Source organism: Dioscorea cayenensis, chromosome 16 (genome assembly GCF_009730915.1).
Source record: "Dioscorea cayenensis subsp. rotundata cultivar TDr96_F1 chromosome 16, TDr96_F1_v2_PseudoChromosome.rev07_lg8_w22 25.fasta, whole genome shotgun sequence".
In the NCBI taxonomy this organism is placed as follows: Eukaryota; Viridiplantae; Streptophyta; class Magnoliopsida; order Dioscoreales; family Dioscoreaceae; genus Dioscorea; species Dioscorea cayenensis.
In genome coordinates, this window is record NC_052486.1 from 15,552,023 (window position 1) to 15,563,840 (window position 11,818).

The window sequence follows — 11,818 nt, forward strand, 5'->3', positions numbered from 1 at the left end:
CTTATGAAGGTTGCTAAGTACATCTTTCCTGTGAACTTTGTGGTGTTAGATGTTGATGAGGATTTCTAGGTTCCATTGATGCGTGGGAGAGCCATTCTTACGCACTTCTAAAGCTATCATTGACATAGACGGTAGGGAGTTAACATTACGAGTTGGTGATGATAAGTTGACAAATTGCTTAGTAGAAGCCATGTGACATTCTCTTGATTTTGATGATACTATTTATTTTCTTGAGCACTCTATTGAGTTAATCGATAAATATGTGCAGGAAATGATGAGTCCGGATCCATTGGAGGGGTGGCTAGGTCAGGTGTTAGATGTTGATAAGGATGTCGAGGTTCCATTGATACGTGGGAGGCCATTCTTACGCACTTCTAAAGCTCTGATTGACATAGACGGTGGGGAGTTAACATTACAAGTTGGTGATGATAAGTTGACAAATTGCCTCACTAAAGCCATGCGACATTCTCTTGATTTTGATAATACTATTTATTTTCTTGACACCACTGATGAGTTAATCGATAAATATGTGCAGGAAATGATGAGTCGGACCCATTGGAGGTGGCTAGATCAAGGCGTGGAGAATAAAGAAGTTTTATCACTTGGTCTAGAGGGACAAGGTATAACCTACAGTGAGGTCATGAAGAGGATGATTCAAAAGTTTGAGAGTTAAGGATATGTCACAAGAGCGCCCCAATGCTGAGTGGGGATGAGCATTCACGATATAAGGGTGACGAGACCCTTGTGTGGTCAACAAAACTTGATAAATCTCCCTCTACCTTTAAAAATTGTGTTAATCGTGCTTTTCCAAGTTGTAGGTAATAGGGCAACATTCATTCATGAACCTCCATGAGGTAAAGATAGTTCCGTCAAGCTTAGTAATGCTTAACAAGCGCTTCTTAGCAGACAACCCAAGTCTTTACTGTTTTTCTAGATAGTAGTTTAATTTGTCCATGAATAAGAGCTTTAGTGTTGGTGTCTTGATCTTTACATGCTATTATTGTGTTTTTTCGTGGATCATTGGTGTTTTTAGTGTGCTTAAATGTGATTGGTAAAGTTTTAGGTCGTCTGAGCATGCTTTTATGAGTCTCTGGTCAAATTTTCAGTGTTTTATGAAGTCTCTGTATATGTATAAGTGTTGTAGAAATTTTCTGAGTCATCTAGGGAAGACACACGCTAATAAGTGCTTGTGTGATAAGAATGCGAAGTGTTCTTTCCTTATGATGAGCATTACCTTTATCAGGTTTTAGTGGTAATACTTGTGCATTTGTGTTACTTTCATGCATATAGGGTTGTGAAGCTGAATGTTAAATAAAGAAGCCAATGTAGATCCTTGAATGCACTATTTGGAGAAATCTTGAGAAGGGTCAAGCGAAGACATAAGTCGGGTTCAAGATGCGAGATATGTGCCAATCTCCGAGTATTCAAAGCTAGCTACAATGGTTTGGAGGGCACAAATTTAGTCACATTCAGTATCGAGCTTGTGCATTGATAGTAAGATCTTCACCAATGAGGCTGGTTATTGAAAAATCAAAACGATCTATGATGTACACATGTGCTCGTTGATGTTACCACGATGAAAACATGGATTTGGGAGTGTTTCGGGATGATACTATAGTAGGCTTTTGTAGAAAATAATATAGCAAATTATTGTAGCAAGTACTGTTTACAGCCGGCTGAAAAAGAGAATTCTAGAGAATCCATACGGGCGTGTGGAAATTATCCATGCCTGTGCAGAAATTTGACAAGGTGCCCTTGCGTATATCCCGCAAGTGCACGGGTTTGTCGAAGTAATAATCCCGGATGAGCAGGTATCGTATCCACCGGGAGTAGGGAATAAAAACACTTAATTCACTTCTTAGCTATGTGAAAGATGAATAGTGATATGTATGACAATGATTCAATTCTCAAAAGTAAAAACAACAAGTAAGAGAGCACAAGTAAAGGAGACGGTAAGACAATCAATAATAATGGGATACCCAGACATTGCTCCACCTAGGACAATCATTTCAAGTGCAAGAACCCTCTATTATCCTTCCTAATCAATGCAAGTGAGTCATAAAATCATAAATTACATAGTCCCAAATCTAAGGTCAACTATGCCTAACTCTATACATGTCCCGGAGGAGAGATTGAATAACCTCTCAACCTCGCACTCGCATAGAATTGCAATAAGTTCTAGGGATTCCAAGTGATAAATCTCATCCTAATTGTAGACCTAACCCTTTGGTCCAGGCGGAAGGTCCCTAAACACAATTAAGCCCTAGATACTAAGATCACTTCTACGCTTTACTCCGTTGCACCCGCACCTAATCCCCAGCGGAAGGTCATCCCTTACAACATTTACTCTATTGTGGCCGCAAAGAACTCGAGGAATGGAGGTAGAATCTAACACATCAGATGGGAAATAGGACGCTCTTGTACCTCTCGACTCACCCTCTCAACCCTCTCCAACCTAGCTTTGTCTATCACTCGTGGTGTGTCACTCACTCACAATGTTACCAAGAAGAACTCTCAACCCTAGTGTCACTCTAGGGGAGTATTCACACAATCAATCATTCAAGGTTTGAACTCACAATAAACATCAATTAATTGAAAGTATAATAAAGAGATTCAAAGAAATGAATACATCCTAGGGTTCACAAATACCCAAGTACCCACTAGGGTTTAGCTCTCCATGGAGCTAAGTACAATTAAAGAAATAGAATGTAAAAGCAATTAATCCATGGAAAACCCCCTCGATAGTTGTGTCGATGGTCTTGTGGAAAGTCCTCTACTCGTCGTCTGCAGATCCCCTTGTCCGGTGTAGGATGCGCCTCGTCGGAGCTCCTACCAACCTTCTTCCAAAGAGATTACGATGTCGAAGCTGTAGAACCTCTCCAAAACCCTAGCCAATACCCTCTCAAAACCCTGGCAGAGCCCTCTCTCAAGTTGGGGAAAAGATAGAGAAAAGAATGCTGAAATCGGGGCTGAATGGGCTTTAAATAGGGCTGGAATCGGGGATCCACACGCCCCTGTGGATGTCCATGTGGATTTTTCACACGGCCATTTGGAAATTCCACACGCCCGTGTGGATTCTCTGTTTTGTAGCTTTCTCGGCTGGCTGTGAACAGTGCTCTACAGTGCTTTTACTACGGTGTCGCTACGGTGCTCTGCTACAGTATCCGGCCTGAAAATACTTCCCGAATCCATACTTTCATCGAGGTAACGTAAACGGGCACACGTTTAAGTCGTGGATCGTTTTGCTTCTTTAATGATGGAAAAGTTGGTGGAGATCTTGTTCTATATGCATAAGTCAGAATGCTTGAGTATGACTGCCCTTGTGCTACTCCAAATGGTTATGCTCACTCAAATACGAGGAGGTTGGCACACACTCTAGCATCTCACACCCGACCTATGTCTTCGCGTTTCAACCTTAGCAAGATTTCCTCCAAAATCGGTGCATTATGATCCACATTGGCTTCTTTCCTTCATAATCGGCCTCACAACCCAACCTGCATAAAAGTAACATAAAAACACACATATTAGTGTAAAAACCTGAGAAATGTAATGCTTAACATAAGGAAAGAATGCTTCGCATTCATATCGCACAAGCACTTATCAAACTCCCCCACACTTAAGCTTTTGCTTGTCCTCAAGCAAAAATTAAACATTTTGTGCATAGATGAAGGAAATATTGGAAGTTCTTGGCCTTAGGTTCACCAAAGTATGCAAAGAGAGCATTCTACAAGTAAGGGAAATTTCAACAGTAAACATAGAAAATCGAAGCTCTAGCTAAAAACTTGAATAAAAAAGGACAACAAACCCGAAATCGTGAAAGTGTGTGAACTCACTCAAGTCAACCCAAAGTATACTCCTCAAGGCTCTAAGTACAAGGGACTTATTTATCTTCAACAATAAAACAACACCAATTTCAAAGACGGTAGTAGCTTCACACGTTCTCAAAGGTAGCCCTTTCCCAAGCGGCCGCTAAGGTGGCTTTTACACTTTTGAGGTGGTAACTCTTTCTACCGGAGTGGTAGCTTCACTCATCATATGAGATAGCTCTTTCTCTCATTAGGGCATAACTAGTATCCGACTTATGAGAGTAGCTTCATACTTCATAGGTGGTAGCTCTTTCCACCCAAAATGCAAAATAAACAAGAAAACTATTTTGTTCCTTCTTTTCAATCTCATTTTTTAATTTTTTTAACACAAGAAACAACTATAACTAGTCCCTTTAACATCGAACATGAGTTTCCAAAAGAGTTTAAAGAGTGAGTAGTGCAACGAATGTAAATCGGGCAAAAATTCCTAGAAATTCAAATAAAACTAGAGCATGAAGACATTCAATATTGAAAATTCTTCTAAACTCAAGAATGCAATCAATGCAACTAAGGTGAACCACCATTGGCTATGTGAGCATGTATATCAATCAAGAACAATAGAAAAGATGTGTGCACTATGAAACTTCCCCCCACACTTAAGTTGTACATTATCCCCAATGTACACATGCAAGCTCACTCATAATGTAATATCAATCAAGAATATATGTGGAAGAAGCAATCAAAACAATACTCCCTTGATTCCTAGTGTCGCATTTGACGAAGCTAACTCCTTGGGAGTAGTGTTCCAACAGGTTGTGAAGCTCACACGGCAAAGTGCCGAAACACTTTGGCCGTGCCCATGACAAAAGTCTCAATTCCCCAGATGACAAGACCATATGCGCATACACGAGGGGTTCAGTGAAGCTCAATAAAAACAAAATAACTCAAGTATATAAAAGATAGAACAAGGAATACAACTCGAGATGCAAAATCAAAATGAACTCAGAAGGAGAGTCCTTTCTGAGTGAACAAGTCAAAATAAAGTGCATAAAAAGTAAAAGAAATAGAAATAAAATCAAATATCGATTGTCAGCTCTGGGTCCTCTACTTGCTTGTTGGTGGTGAGGTAGTACATGGTAGGTCCACGATGTCTGGTATAGGTAATGGGGAAGATGCTAGAAATGTCGAAAGGGGCTGAGAGTCCTCGATCGCAAGACAAATGATGAAGCGACGTCTAGCTCTAAGATTTCTCTGTAGTGCATCAAAAGCGTGCCATGAACTCTCGTATATTGAGTAGCTTGCATGGCCATGATCTCGGCATTCTCTTCTCGGGCCTCAACGACCTCTGTCTGTATCACTCCTAAAGCACTCTCAATCTCCTCAAAGCGATCATGGGCTCGAGATGGCGAAGACATACGTACGGGGGGCGCGTTCTTTGCCACTAGGGGTGCCTCAGTCTCCATCGGTGCTGGCTGAGGCTCGGGAGCAGGCTGAGATGCCCCGGCCTCATCACCCTCGTCCGCAGCTATCTCGGGAGTCGGTAGAACTAAGGCGTAAACCCTGTCCGAACTCTCCATACCATCCCCATCAATCTCAGTGTTTCCATACCCAAGGGAGCAGGTATAGTCACCTTCTCAGCCACTCTAATTGTGTCTCGTAGACCCATCACCATGATGAGTCTAGTAATGTATGGACCCGAGAAAATGACACATAGCCTGGGATACTATCCTTGAATCTTCAGATATTCCGCTAAAATGTGTCCCAGGTGGACCGGCTCATTCCGTACCATGGAGAATAAATACAGAAGTTTTTGCTTGTTTATGACTCCCGTGCTATCACCACGATCATTCACTCACCTACTTATGATGGCATGAAGATATTTGTAACTAGGCCGAGAAAGACATGAAGCCTTAGAAACTCCTGGTTCATATCATCCCTTATCACATAATATTTTATACACCTCCTCGGGGGATAAACCCGACATGTCAATTGGGAGATTCTCGTACTCCTCAGTCTCAGTATACTCCTCATCATATAAACCAAGTCTAACGGAGAACTGTACGACACTCATACTATGATGCTGCCCAAAAGCTCTGAACTGAATGGCGCCGATGCTATCAAAATGAGCATAAGAGCTGTCGAACTCAAATGAAGTGAGTACCTCCAAAGTGAGTGGGTGGATAGCAGGGTCATGAATATTCAACAACTTGTGTCAACTACTGACCAATAATAGCTTCTCGACCTCATTAGCCATGTCATGTGCTAGTTGCACCGTCCTGAGTGAACTAACATCCAAAATTCGTGTTTGCCAAAACTTAAGCTTTGTTAATTGCTCAAACCGAGCTCGATGTGCAATAAGTATAAATTCCAAGACTTCTGGCTCAGGGGTAGGCTGTCTAGGACGTTTACCAACTGCTCTCTTCGATCTGGTGGCCATACTTGCATGCATTAGAAAAATAAAATCAATCAGCCTCATTTAGTTTACAAAAGAATAAAAACACACGGGCGTGCGGAAATTCCACACGCCCGTGCACATTCACGGGGCGGGGGAAAAATGCACGGCCCTTGTAATCGTCCTTCCAGCTACACCTCTATCTCACTTCCAGAGCTTATCAAAAGAAAATCATAATCATTCTAGCAAGAAACCGGTGTGCATTATCCATTTTAATCGAAAAAAGTCAACTAGAATCACAGGAAATTGGTGAGGAGAGAAAACAAGGATTTACCGATGGGTTGAAGCTAAAATCCCTTCAATCTGCACAATACTCAATCAATCGCCTCAAAAAAAAAGGAAGACATGAGAATGTCGAAAAGTGTTCTTTGAGTGTTTTAGGGTCAACTGAGGAACAGGGTCTAACTGATGTATCGGGAGAGAATACAACGTTTTAATTCCTGGAGAACACCACGGGCATGCGGCGTTCGCCCACGCCCGTGCGCCCTCACGTGAAGGTCTCACAGGGGCAGATGCAAGCCCTTGTGTGCTCTCGGAAACACATTTCACTATCTCTAGACATCCGTGCACCTGCGGGTCAGGGGTAACCGCAAGCCCCTATGGCTTCTCTAGACATCCGGCGTACGGGCGTACGGAAAGTTCACAAGGTGAAGTTCACAAGGTCGCCCACAAGGGCGAGTTCACGCACCTGTGTGCTCTCGGGATAATCTGCCAAACTCTGCGGAAAGTACCCACGGGAGTGCGATATTCGCATGGTCGTTAACAGGGGCAGCCGCGTGCCCCTGCGCTTTCTCTGGATGAGCTCGCAGTATAAGTCCACGGGCGTGCGGAAATACCACATGCCCGTGCGTTTTCCCTGGATGCCTTAGAAAAACCTATAGGCTCTGCAGGAAATTTCTGAACATGTTTACACACTCAAAGCTCAAAGGACTTAACTGCGCCAAATCCACATGAAAACACACGATGAATACTAAAAACCTCAAATAAAATCACAGCACAAGCATCTAAAAATGAAGACACCAACACTCAACAATTTATTCATGCAAAATGCTACATTATTCGACTAAGAAAAATAGGAAACACTTGGGTTGCCTCCCAAGAAGTGCTTGTTTAGCGTTACTAAGCTTGACGTACCTTGTCTTAACTCACGGGGGCTTATGAAGGGAAAATACTTCCCTGTCATCATTACTAATCTCTCCGCCATAGTATGGTTTCAGCCTGTGTCCATTCACCTTGAATGTGCCCTTCTCCGGATGGGTAATCTCAATAGCTCCATGAGGTGAAACTTCGGTTACTGTATAAGGACCAGACCACCTAGATGTGAGCTTCCACGGAAATAACCGTAGACGAGAGTTGAATAGAAATACCTGATCGTCCACTTTGAAGTCCTTCAGAATCTTAATATTCTTGTCATGCCACTTCGAATTCTCTCCTTGTATATCCTTGTATTCTCATATGCCTTCATCCTCCATTCAGCTAACTCGTTAAGATGTAATATTCGTTGCTCTCCAGTTTGCGCAAGTCAAAATTCATCACCTTGATTACCCAATATGCTTTGTGCTCTAATTCCACACGCAAATGACAAGATTTTTCCATACACTAAATTATAGGGAGTGGTCCCTATTGGGGTTTTGTATGCTGTTCTATGAGCCCAAAGTGTGTCATCTGACTTTTCCGACCAATCCTTTTTTCCTTGTTCCACGGATTTGGTTAATATTCTCTTAAGCTCTCTGTTCGTGACTTCCACTTGCCCACTCGTTTGCGGATGGTAGGGAGTAGCAAGATGATGATGTACTCCATAGCAGCTTAAGAACTTTTCGCCAACTGTGTGTTACAAAAATGGGTCTCCTGATCGCTAATGATGATTTTTGGAGTTCCAAATCGAGTAAATAACCTCTTCAAAAACTTCACCACAGTTCTTCCATCATTAGTTGGAAGAGCACGGGCCCTCGACCCACTTGGAAACATAATTAGCGCTACCGGAATATATTGATTGCCATTGGACTTTGGAAATGGTCCCATAAAAATCAATTCCCCATACATCAAACACCTCACGAAGCTGCATAGGATTACGAGGCATCTCATCTCTTCGCGATAGGTTTCCGACCCTTTGACAACTATCACATCATAACACAAAGCCGATGAACATCATGGAATAAAGTCGGCCAATAAAACCCAGTGGTTAGAACTTTCTCCGCAGTTCGACTTGAGGCATAATGCCCTCCCACTGGGCCTGAATGATAGTGCACAATGATGTTCCAACCTTCCTCCCTAGAAACGCATGCGTTCACACCACATGGTCCGCATCAAATACGGAACGGTGAGGGATCTTCCAGTAGTTCTTCAGGTCACTGAAAAACTTCTTCTTTTGTTGAAAACTTAAGCCCTGCTTCAATACCCTTCCTGACAGATAATTCGCAAAATCTGTGAACCATGGGGTGTCCTCTGATTCTGATTTCTGTACCGCATATAGATGCTCTTCAGGGAAGAAATCATTGATTTCTTTGCTTGCCGGTTCTTGCCCCTCACAATCTTCTAATCTCGAAAGATGATATGCGACCATATTTTCTGTTCTTTTTTTATCTTTTATCTCCATATCAAATTCTTGCAACAATAAGATCCAGCGAATCAATCTCGGCTTTGCGTCTGCCTTGTTCATGAGATAACGGAGTACCGAATGGTCTGTGAATACTGTGACACTAGATAATATGAGGTACAGTCTGAATTTAGCAAAGGCAAAAACTACTGCTAACAATTCTTTTTCAGTAGTGGTGTAATTCTCTTGTGCGCTTATGAGAGTCTTGCTAGCATAATAGATCGGTTGAAATTGCTTATATGTTCTCTGCCCCAAGACCGCTCCCACTGCATAATCACTAGCATCACACATTACTTCGAAAGGCTCATTCCACTTCAGTGTTGTAAGGATTGGTGCTGGCACTAATCTTTCTTTCAACACATTAAATGCATTCGAGACGAGTTGTTCCCAAAATCAAAAAGGGGTATCCTTCTCCAAGAGTTTAGTCAACGGTTGGGAGATCTTGAAAAAGTCCTTAATGAACCTTACGTAAAAACACGCATGTCCCAAGAAACTACATATCCCTTTTTACATTTTGTAGGTGGAGGAAGCTTTTTGATAATCTCAATCTTTGCCTTATCCACCTCCATACCCGCCTGGGAAATCTTGTGTCCAAGGACAATGCCTTCTTATACCATAAAATGACACTTCTCCCAGTTGAGGACGAGATTCGTTTCTTCACATCTCACTAATACTCTTTCCAAATTATTTAAGCACACATCGAAAGAGTCCCCGAACACTAAAAAATCATCCATGAAAACTTCCATAATATCTTTGAGAAGGTCATCAAAAATGGCCGTCATGCAACGCTGGAATGTTGCAGGAACGTTACACAACCCGAAGGGCATTCTTCTATAAGCGAATGTACCATAAGGGCAAGTAAATGTGGTTTTCTCCTGATCTTCTGGGGCTATTGGGATTTGAAAATATCCCAACATGCCATCAAGGAAACAGTAGAACTGATGCCCCGTTAGTCGTTCCAACATTTGGTCAATAAACAGAAAAGGAAAGTGATCTTTTCGAGTGCCGTCATTCAGTCTTCTATAGTCAATGCAAACTCGCCATCAAATAAATATCCTAGTTGGGATCAATTCATTCTTTTCATTCTTTACTACTGTCATCCCCCCTTTTTTCGGAACAACTTGGGTTGGGCTCACCCACTTACTGTCGGATATGGGGTAGATGATTCCTGCATCCAAGAGTTTTATTACCTCGACCTTGATAACCTCCTTCATATTCGGGTTCAAGCTTCGTTGAGGTTGGATAACAGATTTGTAGTCATTCTCCATTATAATATTATGAGTGTAGAATGATGGATTTATACCCTTAATGTCTGAGATCTTCCATGTAATAGCTGATTTGTGCTTTTTCAACATGCTAACAAGCTTATCCTTCCGATCCACAGACAAATTTGAAGCCACAATCACTGGGAGTTTAGATTCTTCCATCAAGAATGCATATTCCAAATATGCCGGCAGAGCTTTAAGTTCAAGTTCTGGTGGTTCAACAATTGATGGGCGCAACCTGCTCTCCTTCAACCTATCAATCTCCTTAAAATCATTTGTTTCATGTCCACACTTATTCTCCCCTTCTTCCACCTGAGAATTTATTTCTTTACCATCTTCAACGGATATCAACATATCCATTCCACATAATTTCCCTTCTGAAATAGATACTCCCACTGAAAAAATTTCTTGCTTTTGTTCATGATACGAGGAATCAAATTGAGCAAGGATTCTCTCCAGACTTTCCTCTAACTGATCACTCATTGACAGCGACACAGATCTCTCAAATTGCTCTTTCACATTATCTAATTCACATTTCTGCCCTTGAATCCTGGCGGTGTACTCTACTTCCACGGGCTGTTGAATTGTGCACTGCTCATGATGGGGATAACATGGTATATCTTGTACTGCAAATAATTGAACTTTTGGCTCTATATTTTCAAACATTCCCGTGATAATGTTGAATGACTCAGGCATGTTAATCATTTTTCTATAATCAGAAAAAAAGAAAGAAAAATCAAATGATGATAGAATAAGAAGATATGAAATAGAATGTATGGTAAAATAGCGCCAAAAACTTGACAAGGTCCCCTTGCTTATATCCCGCAAGTGCACGGGTTTGTCGAAGTAATAATCCCGGATGAGCAGGTATCGTATCCACAGGGAGTAGGGAATAAAAACACTTAATTCGCTTCTTAGCTATGTGAAAGATGAATAGTGATATGTATGACAATCATTCAATTCTCAAAAGTAAAAACAACAAGTAAGAGAGCACAAGTAAAGGAGACGGTAAGACAATCGATAAAGATGGGGTACTCGGATATTGCTCCACCTAGGACAATCATTTCAAGGGCAAGAACCGTCTATTATGCTTCCTAATCAATGCAAGTGAGTCGTGGAATCCTTTATTACATAGTCCCAAATCTAAGGTCAACCATGCCTAACTCTATACAAGTTCCGGAGGAGAGATTGAATAACCTCTCAACCTTGCACTCGTATAGAATTGCAATAAGTTCTAGGGATTCCAAGTGAGAAATCTCTTCCTAATTGTAGACCTAACCCTTTGGTCCAGGTGGAAGGTCCCTAACCAGAATTAAGCCCTAGATACTACGATCACTTCTGCACTTCACTCCGTTGCACCCGCAACTAAGCCCCAGCGGAAGGTCATCCCTTAGACCATTCACTTTATTGTGGCCGCAAAGAACTCGAGGAACGGAGGTAGAATCTAACACCTCGGAGGGGAAAGGGGACGCTCCTGTACCTCTTGACTCACCCTCTCAACCATCTCCAACCTAGCTTTGTCTAACACTCCTGGTGTGTCACTCACTCACAAGGTTACCAACAAGAACTCTCAACCCTAGTGTCAGTCTGGGAAAGTATTCACACAATCAAGCATTCAAGGTTCGAACTCACAATAAACATCAATTAATTGAAAGCATAATAAAGAGATTCAAAGAAATGAATACATGAAAAAGAAAGA